This window comes from Natator depressus, chromosome 25, assembly GCF_965152275.1.
Source record: "Natator depressus isolate rNatDep1 chromosome 25, rNatDep2.hap1, whole genome shotgun sequence".
NCBI lineage: Eukaryota > Metazoa > Chordata > Testudines > Cheloniidae > Natator > Natator depressus.
Genome location: NC_134258.1, coordinates 4,265,804 through 4,280,508, shown reverse-complemented (window position 1 = coordinate 4,280,508; position 14,705 = coordinate 4,265,804). Strand labels below are relative to the sequence as shown.

The 14,705-nt window shown below is 55.6% G+C and overlaps 1 protein-coding gene across 1 annotated transcript in view; it reads right to left on the bottom strand.

Moving 5' to 3' along the window:
- UNC13A (unc-13 homolog A) overlaps window positions 1-14,705 on the bottom strand; it is a 124,342-nt gene that overhangs the window by 95,595 nt on the left and 14,042 nt on the right. The gene's annotated exons all lie outside the window — the stretch shown is intronic.

Below are 14,705 nucleotides of genomic sequence, written 5' to 3'. Positions count from 1 at the left end.
GAGTGGAGGCTCTTTCAGACAGGACAATGCAAACTATGCAATGCAGTGCAAACTCGGTACCTTTTACTTCGCACTGGCCACGGTCACACAGTGCAGTTCCAGCACAAAAAGCTGCCGATCACACACCCCCAGGACGAACTGCAGGGCCATGTGGACAAGCCCTGGCCATCTGCAAAAGATCGCCCTGTGTATTGGGCTCAGAAAGGCAGTCCTGGGGGTGGGGGATAGAATCCCAACACCCCTGGCTGTGTCAAGATGACTCAGTCCGATTCAGGGTTGGTGGAGAAAGACGGGCAGCCCCGGGAGCTGCGTCCTATGGGAGAGGAGATGGTGAGTCTCACCTGTTCTCCAGGACCCGTCATAGCTGGCATTGATTGGTCCCTTGTTGGCAGCTTCTGCTGAGAAGAGTCCAGAGACTGACGTGCTCTAGCGGTGGGTTCCTCGCAAGTCACATTGATAGTGAGGGGCATCGCTTGCCAGACAGTACCCGTGCCATGTAGTCAGTCTGCAGGGCTCCCGGTCCATCCCCTTTCATCAGCACAAAAACCATCCCGTAAGGACTTTCGCCGACTTTCAATGGAGCTTGGCTCATTTTGGTGCTTCGGAAAATGTTACCCTGAATTTTTAAAAAGCTGTCACCCTCTCGCCCACAAAATCCACTCGGAGCCACGTTACCCACATGAAACAGGGTTAGCTCTCTATCGCTGCTCTGCAAAATACATGCCCAGGGCTGGACTTCAAACCCCTCGAGCTCGTTTGGGGTTTCGAGCTAGTCTCCTTTCAGCTTCTCGGGCACCTGCACGAGGCTGCAGTGGTTGGGTCGCAAATGCTGCAGGGGGAGGCTTAACTGTGGGGAGTTCCTTAAAGACTTGACTGTTTCCACTGGAATTTAAAATAACCCCAGAGCCATTTCTAGAGAGCTTAGCTCCTGCCAACGTTTAAAATTTGTACAAAAGCGAAAGCTGGGGCCAAATCAGATCTGACAGGATCTCGTTAACCGGAGGAGCCGGCCCTTTTCGGATGGCTTAAAGGCTCTCTCGGAGGTGATGCCAGTTTTTGCAAGTGCATTTCGTTTCCTGGAAAGTGATGCATTTTCATGAGCCTCCTGCTTGGAAAGAAATAATTTGATGCACAATCCAAAGCACTCTGCAAAAGGCCCAGATGTGCAAGAGACACAAGTCAGCATGCCAGAGGAGGAGGAAGAGGGAGGGGTCAATTCTCTGGCTGCTTGGATGGAGGCACAGCATGTGGCTGGCACCCTCTCTGGCTCAATTGCCCACTGGCCTAAGGGGACCGGAGGGGGCCCCTGTGATGCAGACACAGAAGCAGACAGACCCCTTGCACACTGAGCAGTGTATCATCCAGGGAAGGCCCCCTCCATCTTCCAGACCAGCACTCTGGACTCGCCCGGTAACGCACCCGGCCCAGTCGGTGCAGACCCAGAGCACACTGGGCATCTGCGAACGATGGGAGCTGGGAGGTGTTGGGGGAGGGGGACAGAGACATGCCTCTGCAACCCCACAAGCCAAGCCCCCTTCATTGCATTCCCCAACAGGCTTCCCTTGTCGCCTCCCAAGGCCCCAGCTCTCCCTGGCCTCCTGCCTCTTTCCCTGGGGTGCCACCTTTGCCTGGCTCCTGGCCTGGACTGCTGCAGCCTCCAGAGAGCCAGAGGCATTCCCAGCCTTGCTAACCCCCACAGCGTCTGCTCTCTGCTTGCAGGCTCCCCCTGACCCCCCTAGACCCCTATGCTGCCCCCTCCTCTCAGCTACCACACGCTGTACCTTCTCCCTAGGCTTGCCTCTCTCTGGACCCCAGCCTCACCCCTCCCAGCCCCCCAACTTCACCCCCTCAGAGTCCCCCAGCCTCACCCCCCCTCAGAGCCCCCCAGCCTCCCAGCCTCACCACCCTCAGGGCCCGTCCCAATCACAAGCTGTCCCCTCTCAGACCCCCCCATCCTCAACCCTCCCAGCCCCCCCAACCTCACCTCCTCAGAGCCCCTCAGCCTCCCAGCATCACCCCTCCCAGCCCCCCAACCTCACCCCCTCAGAGCCCCCCAGCCTCACCCCCCTCAGAGTCCCCCATCCTCTCAGCCTCACCCCTCCCAGCCCCCCTCTTTCTCTCCCCCCACAGTCTCTTTCTCCCTCCCCCCAGAACCCCCCCGGCTCTCCCCACCTGCCCCACAGGCAAACAGAGCCTGGTGGGAGGCACAAGTGCAGCTTCCTCCAGCCTCTCGAGGCATCCCGGGATGGTCTGGTGGTTAGAAACAGCACAGACCCAGGGGGACCGTGTCCCCATCTGAGTCTCCTACAGGCCTCGAAGCTGGGATCCCTGGATCTACACATCGGAGCAGGCATCCTGGCCAGCACGGAGGCAGAAACAGACTCACAAACCCTTATGTTTACTCTGGACACCGGAGAGAGACCCCCCCGCATCATAGAGTCATTTCTTTGAGCGGCAGCGGGCAAAGCAGATGTGGTTTGTCTGTCACATCAGAGACCTGGCTCCCATTCCCAGCTCTGCCTGGAGTGACCTCTTCCAACCTCTGCTAGCTACCAAACAGGCAGGGCCTTGGCTACCGAGTGCTCAGAGATACTGGGGAGACCTCGGCTTGCAGCTCCCGGTGCCTTCTCCTCTGCTGCGGGCCGGGTGAGAGGGGGTCTCTCTCGCTGCACAAAACGTGGCATTTGACCCCAAGGAGGTGGGAAGGCACAAGTCAGGGGGCGTCTTCACCCTGATCTCAACGGCCATCGTCTCAGGCTGGGCCAGGTGCCTGCTCGCAGTTCTGTATCTCAGCTCAGGGAAATGGCCCCCAACAGGGTTTCCAGCTGGAAAAGGACGAACTAATGAAGGGAGGGGAGGGGACTTTTGTGATCTGAAAAGAAAACCAAGGTGACTAGAACGGGCCTGAAATAGCCCTTTGCAATCTCAATGGGAATTTTATTTCAAAGCCGCGCAGCTAGCCAGCTGCTTATCGCTGGCTGCCAGCTTGGGAGGGGGTCAGCGACTGTGCGAAGCGGGCTGCTACACTAATCAGTCTCCTTCAGCAGCTCTGGGCCTGCTTTGTGGGAGCAGCCGGGCATACGCTAGATGGACTCCAAGGTGTCCTAACCCCAGGGCCACCGGAGGATCAGGAATATTGCACACCGGGCAGCCGTCCCTCGTTCGCACTAATAAATTGGCCCTTCCCAGACTGACTTTCATCTGAGGATCTCAAGGCACTTCAGAAACATCTACTCCACCCTGTTGGAGGGAAGGATGGATTATTACGGTTACAGTCACCCATTTTACTGATGGGGAAACTGAGGCACAGAGCATTTGAGCCACTCATTCATGTGCCCCCCACCCCCAGGCACAGCTGGGAAGCAAAGTCAGGACTCCCAGTGCCAGCCCTTGGTTCTAACCAGTAGACCACCCTGTCTCACCTTCAAGTTATTCACCAAACTCTGTGTGGCTGGAGAGAGCGTGTGACTCTCCCCAAAACTAGCCTACCCTGAACAGGCTGCCCCAGTGCCAGGCTGATGACTAAATTCCTGGAATCCAGCCTTCTCTTTTAGCTGAGGAAGGACAATAATACAGAGGTAATCGACGAGGCAATTAAAAGCCCTCCCAATAGATTGGCCAACATTTCCCTGCCATGACCTGAATCCACCCACAAAAGTCTGGGGCCAGCGCAAAAGAACCAGAGAGTGAAACTTGAATATCTGCAAAAGTGAAACAGACCAGGCAAGTTTCCCCCTCCAGGCTGAGAGAAGTGCAAGAAGTAAACAAACAGCAGAAACAGTGAGAAGCCAGTTACATTTTGAAAAATCCTTCCAGTTTAACCATCTAGGTACTGATCCTGCAGTTGGAAGCCTGCGTGTCTCTGTGGACTTCGACATGACTCTGCTGACACCTGATGACAGGATCGGGCCATTAGCCACATGGGTAGAGATCCTTCTTCTAAGGGAGGAAGGGTTTTATCTTGGCAGCATCCCTTCAGCTTAAGAGACAGATAATCCAGGTGAGTCTTTATGGTGGTAAAAAGGCTACAGAGCCCAGCTGGAAATTCATTTCCTCTCTCCGCAGTGGAATGGAGGTGGGACAGAGGCACATGAAAGCAAAAAGCTCCCCATCTGGGTGCAGAGCTCCTGACGGGGATTGTCTGAGTGCCTGGAATCGAGCCGCATAGCACCACACATCAACGCCGCACAAGCAGGACGCTGGAGTCGGACAAAGACGGCTCACGCAGCTTAAAAGTCTGTTTATAACAATAAAACTGGACCCTGAGCCCCCCCTTTTCAGAGTATTTTCTGTGCGGCTCATTTGAGTTCCTGAGCCATTGAGGAAAAATATACCAGCCCCCGCCCCTTCAAACACAGTGGCCGGGAAGCACTGCCCTGCAGTCCTGCCCACCTTGCCAGAAAGGGCTGCTCCTTTGGGATGCCCCAGAGGAGCCCCTAGCTGGGCATCCAAAATCAGAGGCTGCTTTGGCAAAGGCCAGCCTCGATCCACGGCACCCAGGAGTGTCTAACACCAGCTCAGCATGAAGACATCCTGACCACCCATGTCTCCCCGCTTGCAGCGCCTGGCACGTTGCCCCCCAGCCACCCCCCGAAGGCTGGATTTCAAAGCGCGCCGTTCCCATAACCGGAGCCCAATTTTCAGAGGAGCTCAGCTCCCGTTTGAGGCACGTACATGGAGTGACCAGAGCTTCCTCCATTGCTCAGGACCCAGGCAGCTCCCATTGAGAACAGGGGTGAATCCCCCTCTCACCCGGCCCCCACTGAGAAAACCGGGAGCTGCTGGGGGCTGGCTACCACACTGGAAATCAAGGAGCCAAAAGTGGGAGCTGAGCATTTGCCATTGTGGCTCGGAGTCACAGGCCCAGCCCCAGGAAGGAACATCCGAGGGCCACCATTCGTCCTGGGAGCAGAGAGAGCAGCTTCTGAGCAGGCTCCTCCTTTGACAGCAAACTCCCTGCCTCTATTACAGAATCGTAAGGACCCCAATAAGATTCTCCAGTTCCTTCCTTTGTGCTCCAGAAGCAGGAACAGATAGTAGCTACTCAGTCACTTTTCCTCCTAAAACAAAGAAAAGAAAAGAAAAGAAAAGAAAAGAACCAAGCTGAGGGCAACAATTACCCAGAGAACAACGTCTAGTCTGGCCTGTTGTCTCTGTCTCTTTCTGCAGCCGTCTGGAGCTGCTATTCTGCACCCTGGCCTAGCTTTCACAGCTAGCGTGTTGCCACTGCTTGGTCAAATGCAGCCCCGGCTTGCCCGTTCCCTGGCAGGCCCCAGGAAGGAATGAAAGGGGCGTTCTCAGCAGCTAGTTTGGCCCCAGCATTGGATCTGCCTGTTTCTTTTTGCTGGGCTAAACCTGACGCCGTGGCAGAGAGAAAGCCGCACCCTCTTGCAACCTAGAGGTAAGAGATTCAACAACCAGCACCTAAAGCGAGGCTCCTCGGCTGGAGTTTTCAAGGCAACCTAGAAAGTTGGGCACGCAGATCCCATTGGCTGTCAGTGACATTTGGAAACCAAACTCCCGTAAGCGCCTTTGAAAATCCCCAAAGCCCTAAATCCTTGGCTGGGCACTTAAATAAGCAAGTGCCCTGCGCCCAGCAGTGCCTCCTACCTCAGAGGCTGTTTTCAGTTGCTCTCATCTCCCATACAGCTCCCAGCACGCACTGCGCCGTCAGGAGCCAAGCGGCTGGAATGGGATTTATAAAACAGAATTTACATCTACAGGGCCTGTCATGCAGGGATTGCAAAGCACTTTGCAGAGCGGGATGCACTGACCCTCTCATGCCCCTCGGTGGGGTTATGATATAGCTGGGGAAACCAAGGCACAGAAGGAATAGTGGCTAGTTCAGTGTCAGCCAATGCATCCCTGGTGTGGATTCCAGCCAGAGTCACTGGCCTCCAGTCACTGACTGGACCCACTACCTTAGCTGTGTGTCCTCCTCTCCTGCCAGAAGGCATAAGCCTTCATTTGTCATGTCACAGTCTGTTGCCATGGAAAGGAATGTGGCAACAGAAAGTCAGGTCACGTGATGCCTCCCATCAGGATCAGACAGGAAGCGGGAGGGTGGAAAGTGGGTCTTTAAACAAAGATCCCCGAAGAGTCATGGAAATCTAGTGTGAAAGTATCTCATTTTAAATCAGAAATTAAGAGAGGTTGTTTGCCTGGATTATTATTTATTGTTTTACAGTAGCGCTTAGGGGCTCCCTCGCGCTAGGCATCAAGGGGCAGATTTGGAAAGATATTTAGGTGCTGTGGCAGGGAACCCCTTCTGCCTCGCCAGACTTAGCGCTCCCTCCTCTGGCAGGGACAGGGCCTGGGGTAAATCAGCCCCCACTCTGGGGTCTTCCCTCTTAGGGGTTTGTTTCTCAGAGCCTTCCCGGTGGGCCTCAGAGCTTGCCTGAGGTGTGCTCCTCTGCCAAACAAAGGGAAACAACAAAAGGGGATACCTTTCCCTGGCCCCCTCACTGGGGCAGGTGTCCTGTTGCTGGCCCTGGGGTGTCAGTCCTTCCCCTAAACAGGCACTGGGTTTTGGGTGTGTCCCCTATGGGGAGGGTCACAATCTCTCACACTGGAGGAGAAGGAAGGAAGCCAGCTGGAGCAAGGAGCAAGCAACTGGGGTGTCAGTCCTTCCCCTAAACAGGCACTGGGTTTTGGGTGTGTCCCCTATGGGGAGGGTCACAATCTCTCACACTGGAGGAGAAGGAAGGAAGCCAGCTGGAGCAAGGAGCAAGCAACTGGGGTGTCAGTCCTTCCCCTAAACAGGCACTGGGTTTTGGGTGTGTCCCCTGTGGGGAGGGTCACAATCTCTCACACTGGAGGGGAAGGAAGGAAGGAAGCCAGCCAGCTCAAACAAGCTCCCTATCTCTCCCCAACCTTTATCTCACCGGGAGAGATATTTTAACAGGTTTCAGACAGCCCTTAATTGGACTCAGATGTCCCTAACTGACCTGAAGTAACCCCTTCCCAGCTTGTAGGAAAAAGGGCCTTTAGCATTGTAGGGCTAACGTACGTGTTTTGCCAGCCCCTCTTGCAGCCATCCAGCCTGACTTTGTCACAGTGCCTTAGTACCTCGAAACGTCTGGGCCGGAGAAGTCAGGGCCCCATTCTGCTAGCTCTGTTGGAAAGTCCCTCTTTCCTGAGAACCGTCCTAATTGTTTCCCCTCAGATCCTTCACATTGCTGAGTATTTGGGGACTGTATGGCCTTCTATTTCCATGTGGGATAAAAGGGTGGAGGAGCTGAGAAAAAACCCTAAAAGCCAAACAATCCTGGTGTGACTGTGCTAAGCAGGGACATATAAAGCCACATTTTTTTGTTCCATGGAAGCTATGTTGTCTTGTTTTTCACACACCCACCCACAAACACACCCCAACTCTGGGCTTTGTGCAAGATATTTGACCAGATGTCTAGAATAAAATAAAAATCCCACATACCTTTGATATAAGCCTCCCTTTGCTCAGAAATTTGACCCATTCCACTTACAAATTCTCAGGCTGATTTCAAAGCAAACGTACCAAAGGCAAATTTTCCTCCTAGAGTGAGACCATTTCATACCCATTTCCAATCTGGGACAAGTTGTAATAAACGTTTGAAACCGGGGCTTGGGAAGGACATACCAACAGACCCTTAACTGCGGCAGCCCTGGCTAGAATAACCACATCAATTCATGCACCCCTCGCCTGGGGCCTTCTGCCAAGACCAGGTTGTCAGTGGAAGTGTGTGAGCTATGGGGCGCTTTCTTTCCATAATAATCTCTGTGAAATTAGTGAGACAGCTAAAGTGGATGTGAAACAGCTTATGAGGAGGAAAACCCAGTGGGGTTAAGCCACAGTCAATCAATAGATTCTGAATGGCTAAAGGCTCTGGGCCTTAAAGCCAGGCCAGGTGGGAAGTTCTCTGCACAGATCCAAGACCTGGTTCTTATGCCCTGGCAGCAGGCAGGAAATAGGTTGCAATGAAAACAAATAAGCCAGGCTGCCTTCGTCTGAGCGGAGGAGAATCTGCCAAAGTGGAACTGTATTTCTGCCCCAAAACATGGCTTTCATGGTGTGGACAGTGGATTATTTTAAACACATCGGGCTGTACAAAGGGACGTATTTATTCTCCTCTGAGCCCTCTTCACCGCCTCGCGTGTTATTCCAGGTCCTACGATTAACAGCTCTCGTGGGCTGATTTGCAGGCGGTGTCACTGCGGTTGGCATATTATTCAGCGCTGGAAATAGCAGCTGATAGGGAAAGCGCAATATCAGGACCAAGGACAGCACTCCCGCCCATTTCCCTTCTGCTGGAGCGGGAGGGAGCGGGGGTGGGGTGGGGGGAGGTCTGAAATGAGCCAGATCCCTATTCCAGTGAAGTGAAGGGACAAAATCTTCCACTGAGGCAGATGGCAGCAGGATCATGACCATAGTTAAAATAACAATCACGATAAAATAAATCCAGGCCACAGCTGGGACCTGGGACCTATCGGGCTCTCATCACAACACTTCGGAGTGCCTCGCAGCCACCAGTGGATTTTTGCCCTCCCAGCCCTGCCAAGAGGTTGTGGGGCACGACCTCCACTTTGCAGACAGGGACCAGTGACATGGGGTAGACTGAGTGACTCTGCCCCGTGGGCACAGGGAATCTGAGGCGACCTGCGTCCCCTGGTTGGATCCTTAGCCAAAGGCCACATGCCCAGAGCTGTGTTCTTTCAGCCAGCCAGCCAACCCATTCCAATCGCTCGGCTCCCCCTCACCTCCGTGCCACCTGGGGGGCCCTCCCCACCCTGTGGCCAAGCATCCCTTGTTGCAACTCCCCAAAACTCACTCTTTCCCTGGAGCCCTCACGCTTCTCCCCTAACCACGCACCACGGTGCTGCCAGCCGGGCCAGGAACACTGCCTGGCACGGACCTGCCCAGATGGAGAGGACTGGCTGCGTCGCTCCTTAGGGCACAGACTACATCTGCTCCTGACCCCAGCACAGGCCCACCTGCACTTCTCACCTGGCAGAACTACCTCAGCATCCCTGTGCCACACAGCCATAGCAAGGGGCAGCCGGGGTCCTGGTGTTGGCTGACCTTTCACTTCTCATCCAGAGATCTCCAAAGGCTTTACAACAGTGGGTCCCTATTGCGGATTTACAGATGGAGAAACTGAGTCATGAAGAGGGGAAGTGACTTGCCAAGAATTAAACAGTGATGCCAAGGCAGAGCTGGAGCTAGATGCCCGGACTCTGTAGATCCAGCCCCAGACACGAGTCCCTGCTGATTTCCAGAGCCTAGTTTGCACCCCAGCCCATAGTTCCACATCTCTGCTCGATTCCTTGCTCATTCAGGACCCAATCCTGCAAGACGTCTCACACATCTTCAGTTTCCACTGGGAACCGGGGAGGGGGGCTCTCAGGATGAGGCCCTTTAATGTCACTACCCGCACCTACATGTCTTGTGTGGACCTGGCCCTCAGCTCCCAGAATCCCTTGCACACAATCTTTAACAGCTCCCCTGTACCTAAAGCACACCTTAAATCACGCCCCCCCCCGCCCCGATATTTTTCGCTCCGTTACTGTGTCTTTGCAGAGCTGTTTAGTGTCGGTATCATGCAGTACTAACTCTGTGGGAAAGGGGCCTTGTACACCAACAACCATCATAGGCAGGAGGGGATGGACCCAGCAAACCCCAGAGCTGCTGACCTGGCCAGCCAGAGAACCCCCGCCGACGGGATTCACTGGGGCACGGCGCCTCCTGAGAGCAGGCCACAGAGGCTAGAAGGGGAGTCGTGCAAGGCAGTTTGGCTCTGAACTGGCCCAGTTCCCCTCTCGCTCCCAGCAGGCTCATTCCACTGACTCCCGATTCACACAGGCGTGAGAGGAGGATCAGCCCCCGGGCTCTGAGCAGTGCCAGGGTTGGGTGAGAAGGAAACCTGGCTCCCCTCTGGCTGCACTGGAAATTTCCAGCCATCTCCTCCCACTCCCATGCACGCTGCCCTCGGCCTCATACACACCAGCCCCCTCCCCAGCCCCCCCACTCCCCTGTCATTTATTTCCCCTTTCCCACCTGCGCTGGGTCCCCTCCCCCACCCCGGTCACTTGGTATTCGCCACATGTTGCCACCGGATCCGGCAGAGCAGCCAGCGACAGCCCTTTCCATTCACTCCGTTCTGTGCATCATTCATGCCTGGAGATCTTCCGGGACCTGGCCACGGGGGAGCGAGATGAATGAAATCTACCGGCTTCAGAGGGCTGGGGACACGCGACCCGCCTTCCTTGCCCCTGCACTTTGCTTCGACCCCTCCCCCCAGGCTGTGATCTCCTGGCTGGAGGCATCACTCACCTCCACAAAGCTTGCACATCTGTGCAAAGCGACAAAGGGAGCAGCGTGCACAGCTGGGCGGGGGTTTCCTGGCTCCTGAGCGGGGTGTGACAAGCCAGGTCTGGCTCTAGCCGTGTGCAATGCAGCCCTGCATTTGGGAATGGCCCCTGCTCCAGGCACCTCCTTCTGCACAAGCAGGTATCTCGCCAGCGGGCTCACTGCTACAGAATCATAGGGCTAGAAGCGACCACAAGGGCCAGAGGATCCTCTTCCTAGCTCCCCATCCCGCCTCCCCCATGGGTCCTGAGGCCACCCTACTCCCCAGTGGAAGGCTGGCTGGGACCTCCAACACACACACAGACGCAGGCCCTGTAAAACCTAGGGCTGGAGCTGCCGGTAGCTGGTGAAGGCCGTGCTTGGCCCCGCTCTTCGAGTAGCAGGAGGAGAGATGGAGCATTTGCACAGAGATTGAGATGGAGTCTAACCCCCCTCCCTAATGCCAGCAATGCAGGGAGAGGAGGAAGCCAGCGGTAGGATCCCGCAGCAGGTGCTGTGTCATTTGGGTTATAGAGACAGCCCCGGCTTACTGCGGCCAACTGGGGCTCCCCATAGATAGGGCAGGCCAGCATTGTGCTTTGAGTTGGATAGCACGCCCCTCATCCCCCTTCCTAGCTGCTTCTCCCAGCCCCTGGAACCAGGCTGGGAAGAAGACGGGAAGAGGTGCCGGTGGGGGGAGGGGTTGGTTTGGACCCAGCTGGGCCTGGTTCTGCTCTCAGTAAATGCAGCACGAGAGAGTTGCTGCCCTGGCTCTGGGTCGGGAATTGCAGAGATGGGGTGAAAATGGAAAACAGTTGAGTTCACCAGGCACCTCCCTCTGCCTGGGCCCAGCTCCACTGCACCCAGTGGGCGTCTTTCCGTCTGCTGCAGCGGGTGCAGGGGCTGGCCCCAGGCCCTGCAGGCTCGAGCCCAGGTTAGCAAAGGGTCAGGGAGAAGGGAGGGATGGGGGAGTCTCTGGCTGACTCACCCCCATGAGGTGTTATTCCCACCCCCTACAATCTGCCAGACCCCAGTTTCTCCTGTCCGTGTCCCACACCAGCACCGGCACTGGCCTGACCCGGCTTTGCATCGCTCCAGCAGCTCCCCGGCGAGGATCTCGAAGCGCATGGCTCACGTGAACGAGGCTGGAGACTGGCTCCTTTTCACCCACTGCACACGGTAAGGGGGAAATTCTGGCACCCCACCTCCACCCTGCCCCAGGATCCCCTCGCTTGCTGACTGTGGACTGGAGCTGCCATGGGCTCTGCTGGGCCCCCACAGGAATGGCCTATGGAACCTCTTCAGCATGGAGCTGTCTGGTCCTGCTCCCTCCTTAGCCAGCGGGGGGTGCAGCCAAGTCACCCCTTCCCCAGTGGGGACAGAGCATTGCTTCCACCACACTGCCCCGGCAAGCCGTGGAGACTGCGCCCCCCCTGTGCTGCTGGTCAGTGCCCTCTGGGTACCTGGGGCTAGCTAGGACCCCCGGCTATGCGGCACGTGTCCCCGGTGAGCCTCGAGAGCCTTCTAGCCCCAACCCCTTTGTATCCAGTGACCGAGGCCAACTAAAGAGCTGGAGGAGATGATGCGTATGTGCACCCGAATGTGTGTGTGTGTGCACGCGCACAAGTCTGTGTGGGCACATGTGTATGGATGTGTGCACAAGTGCGTGTGCACACGTGTTTGGGTGTGTGCACAAGTGTGTGTTTGCATGTGTGTGCGTGCGCACTTAGGATTTCAGTAGAGGCCATCTCAGAGAAGCCAGACGTACTAAAATCAACAAGCTTCAGGCCCACAGCTGCTACTGCCTGGAGAGAGAGGAGGCAACGGAGATGTGGCCAGATCCTAAATCAATACCCTCCATTGAAATCAATAGAGCCAGGCTGACTTATACCAGCTCAGGAGGGGTTCCTGCCATGCCGCCCCATTAAGTATATAATTAGGTGCACTTAGGCAGCCTCAGTTTATGCCCTGCTGCTGGTTGATCCTAGCGTGTCCTCTGAAGCATCTATCAGCCACTGTCAGAGAACACCGGGTGGCAGTGGGCCATTGTTCTCCGGCAGGAGCTGTATTTAAGGAGCTGTTTTAATTAACAGACTTGCCGGGGTGTGTGTGCGTGTCTCTCTCTCCATTCCAGCATTCTCATTAATTAGATTGTATTTCAGGCCTGAATTGACAGGCGGCAAACTGTGGTCTAAGGCCCCCTTTGCAGCACACTTCCCCACTATACAGCCCCGCACCTGTCAGGGTTTATAAAACCATCGGGCAATATAACACCTCAACCGTTCAGTGCTGGTGGGCAGCTATCCACATTAGACCCTGCTTGGGCCGATAACGGCCCTTGCTTTACCCAGCCAAGGAACATGCCTTGGCAAAACCTACTGTACAGTTATGGTGCTGCAGGTGTGGATTTTAATCACCAATCATCTTCAGAGGCCTGTGCCCCTGCCCTCTGCTGGGTGGAATCAGAGCTGCACAACTCCGTGTCATGGGCACTTGACTGCTAAGAGGTTCTCCGTTAGCTCTGCTGGACGGATCTTGTCCCTTTATCCCTACAGCTGCCAGGAAATAGTAAGAGTGGCGAACAGGGTGGAGACAATGGCAATTTCTGGCTGTTGTCGGGTTCTTGCAAGGCCACCAGAAAGGAAGGGGAAGGTTTGGCAGGAATTCTGCAGAATCAGCCCTTTCTGAGAGCAGCCTTACGAACCTGACATACAGCCCACCTGCGGTCCAACCAAGTGGAGACCAGTGTGCATGAGAACTGGGGGAAATTCAAGCCTTAGTTTCCATTAAAACACTTTGCAAACACTGGCTACTGAACCCTCCCCACACCCTGGGGAGATGGGGCAGAGCCAGAGTGTCACAGGGTGTCCCAAGGAAGGGTCTTAAAACTCCAGGAACTCCTTGATTCAGCCAGCGCCCCCCTCAGCAGCTCTCGTCTCCTCAGGACAGGCACCCCCCCGTCCCCAAATCACTTTCCATCTCCCTCAGCCAGTCTCAAACCATGACCCTTAGCAACCTAGGGGAGGAAACCACCATTACAGCATCAATGCCAACTTATAGATGGGAAACTGAGGCACCCATAGACCTGCGTTTGCAAATGCCCCCCTGCTTTGGTGTGCTCTTTGGGGAGCTGAGCACCTGCAGCTCCCATGGCTGTCAGTCAGCACTGGGAGTGCTCTGCACTTCAGAGAAACAGGCCCCATGTGTCTCAGGCTCAGCCCCCAAATACCAAGGTGCTCAAAACCAGCAGCCTGGGACACAGCGAGTCAATGTCAGAACAGGGCTGAGCACACTGGGGAAGGGGTGGCTCAGATCTCAGCTGCGTCTCCTCCCATCTCACCACATCCATGGTTTACATGATATTTCAGGGCCTTTTTTCATTCTCCTTCCATCCCATTAATAAAAGTCACCCCCCAAATAACCACCCTATCAAATACAGAGTCACAGGTGGACACCGCCCCCCGCCATACGTGCTGGATCTGTGTGTTCCTTGCTTTCCAGGATTTCCTGAGCCACAGTCAGACTAAAGGCTCCTGCCCACCTGCCCGCTGGGGAAAGCTCAGCTGCTCACCCCAGTCCAGGCAAAGGGGTTCTGTTGGAGGACAAGGGCAAAACCTCCCTCATTGGGGTGGTGGTGGGAACAAGCCCCGATCCCCAGCTGGGAGCGTTTCCCAGCTTTCATTTTGGCAGAACCTGGTGGGACACCCGTTCAGTGTCTCCACATGGAAGTGGCCAAAAGAGGGCCCACCGCCAGGGTGCAGCCAGCAGCCCCGAGTGTATCTCCCCACCAGCCGGTCTGTCATCCCACATACGACGTTTCCAGTCGCCCATTGCACAGAGGGAGCTAAAGGCCAGGTGCAGCTCCCCCAAATGTGCCCCCGTGGATCACCATGAGGAATAGCTGCCCCAGCCCATGATGTGCCCCATGGGATCCACCCAGCTGCCCATGGCACAAAGGGGACCTGATGCAGTTGCCCCTTCTCCTCTCACCTTCCCCACACCAGGGGGTCAGAGGCTCCAGTGCTGAGGGTGGCATGGATGACACTAGACAAAGGCACAAACTGGGGGAGTGAGCAGCTGTGCAGGAGCCAGTAACTCCTGGGTTCTGTTCCCACCTATGTCATTGACTCACAGTGTGACCACAGGTGAGTCATTTTGCTGTGTCTCAGTTTCCCCACCTGCAATACACAGATCATGTCTTTTTCAGAGCGAGAGAGGCATCAGGCTAATGGTAGAGGGGAGTGAGCCATGAAGGGCACCCATTGCCCAGATTTGTGACACACACACCCTTGCTAATTTCCAAACACTGAGGCATACACTCTCACAGCTGCATTTGCAAAGGTGGCTATTGGGTCTAAATGCCGCAGTCTCTGAGCTCTCCTGG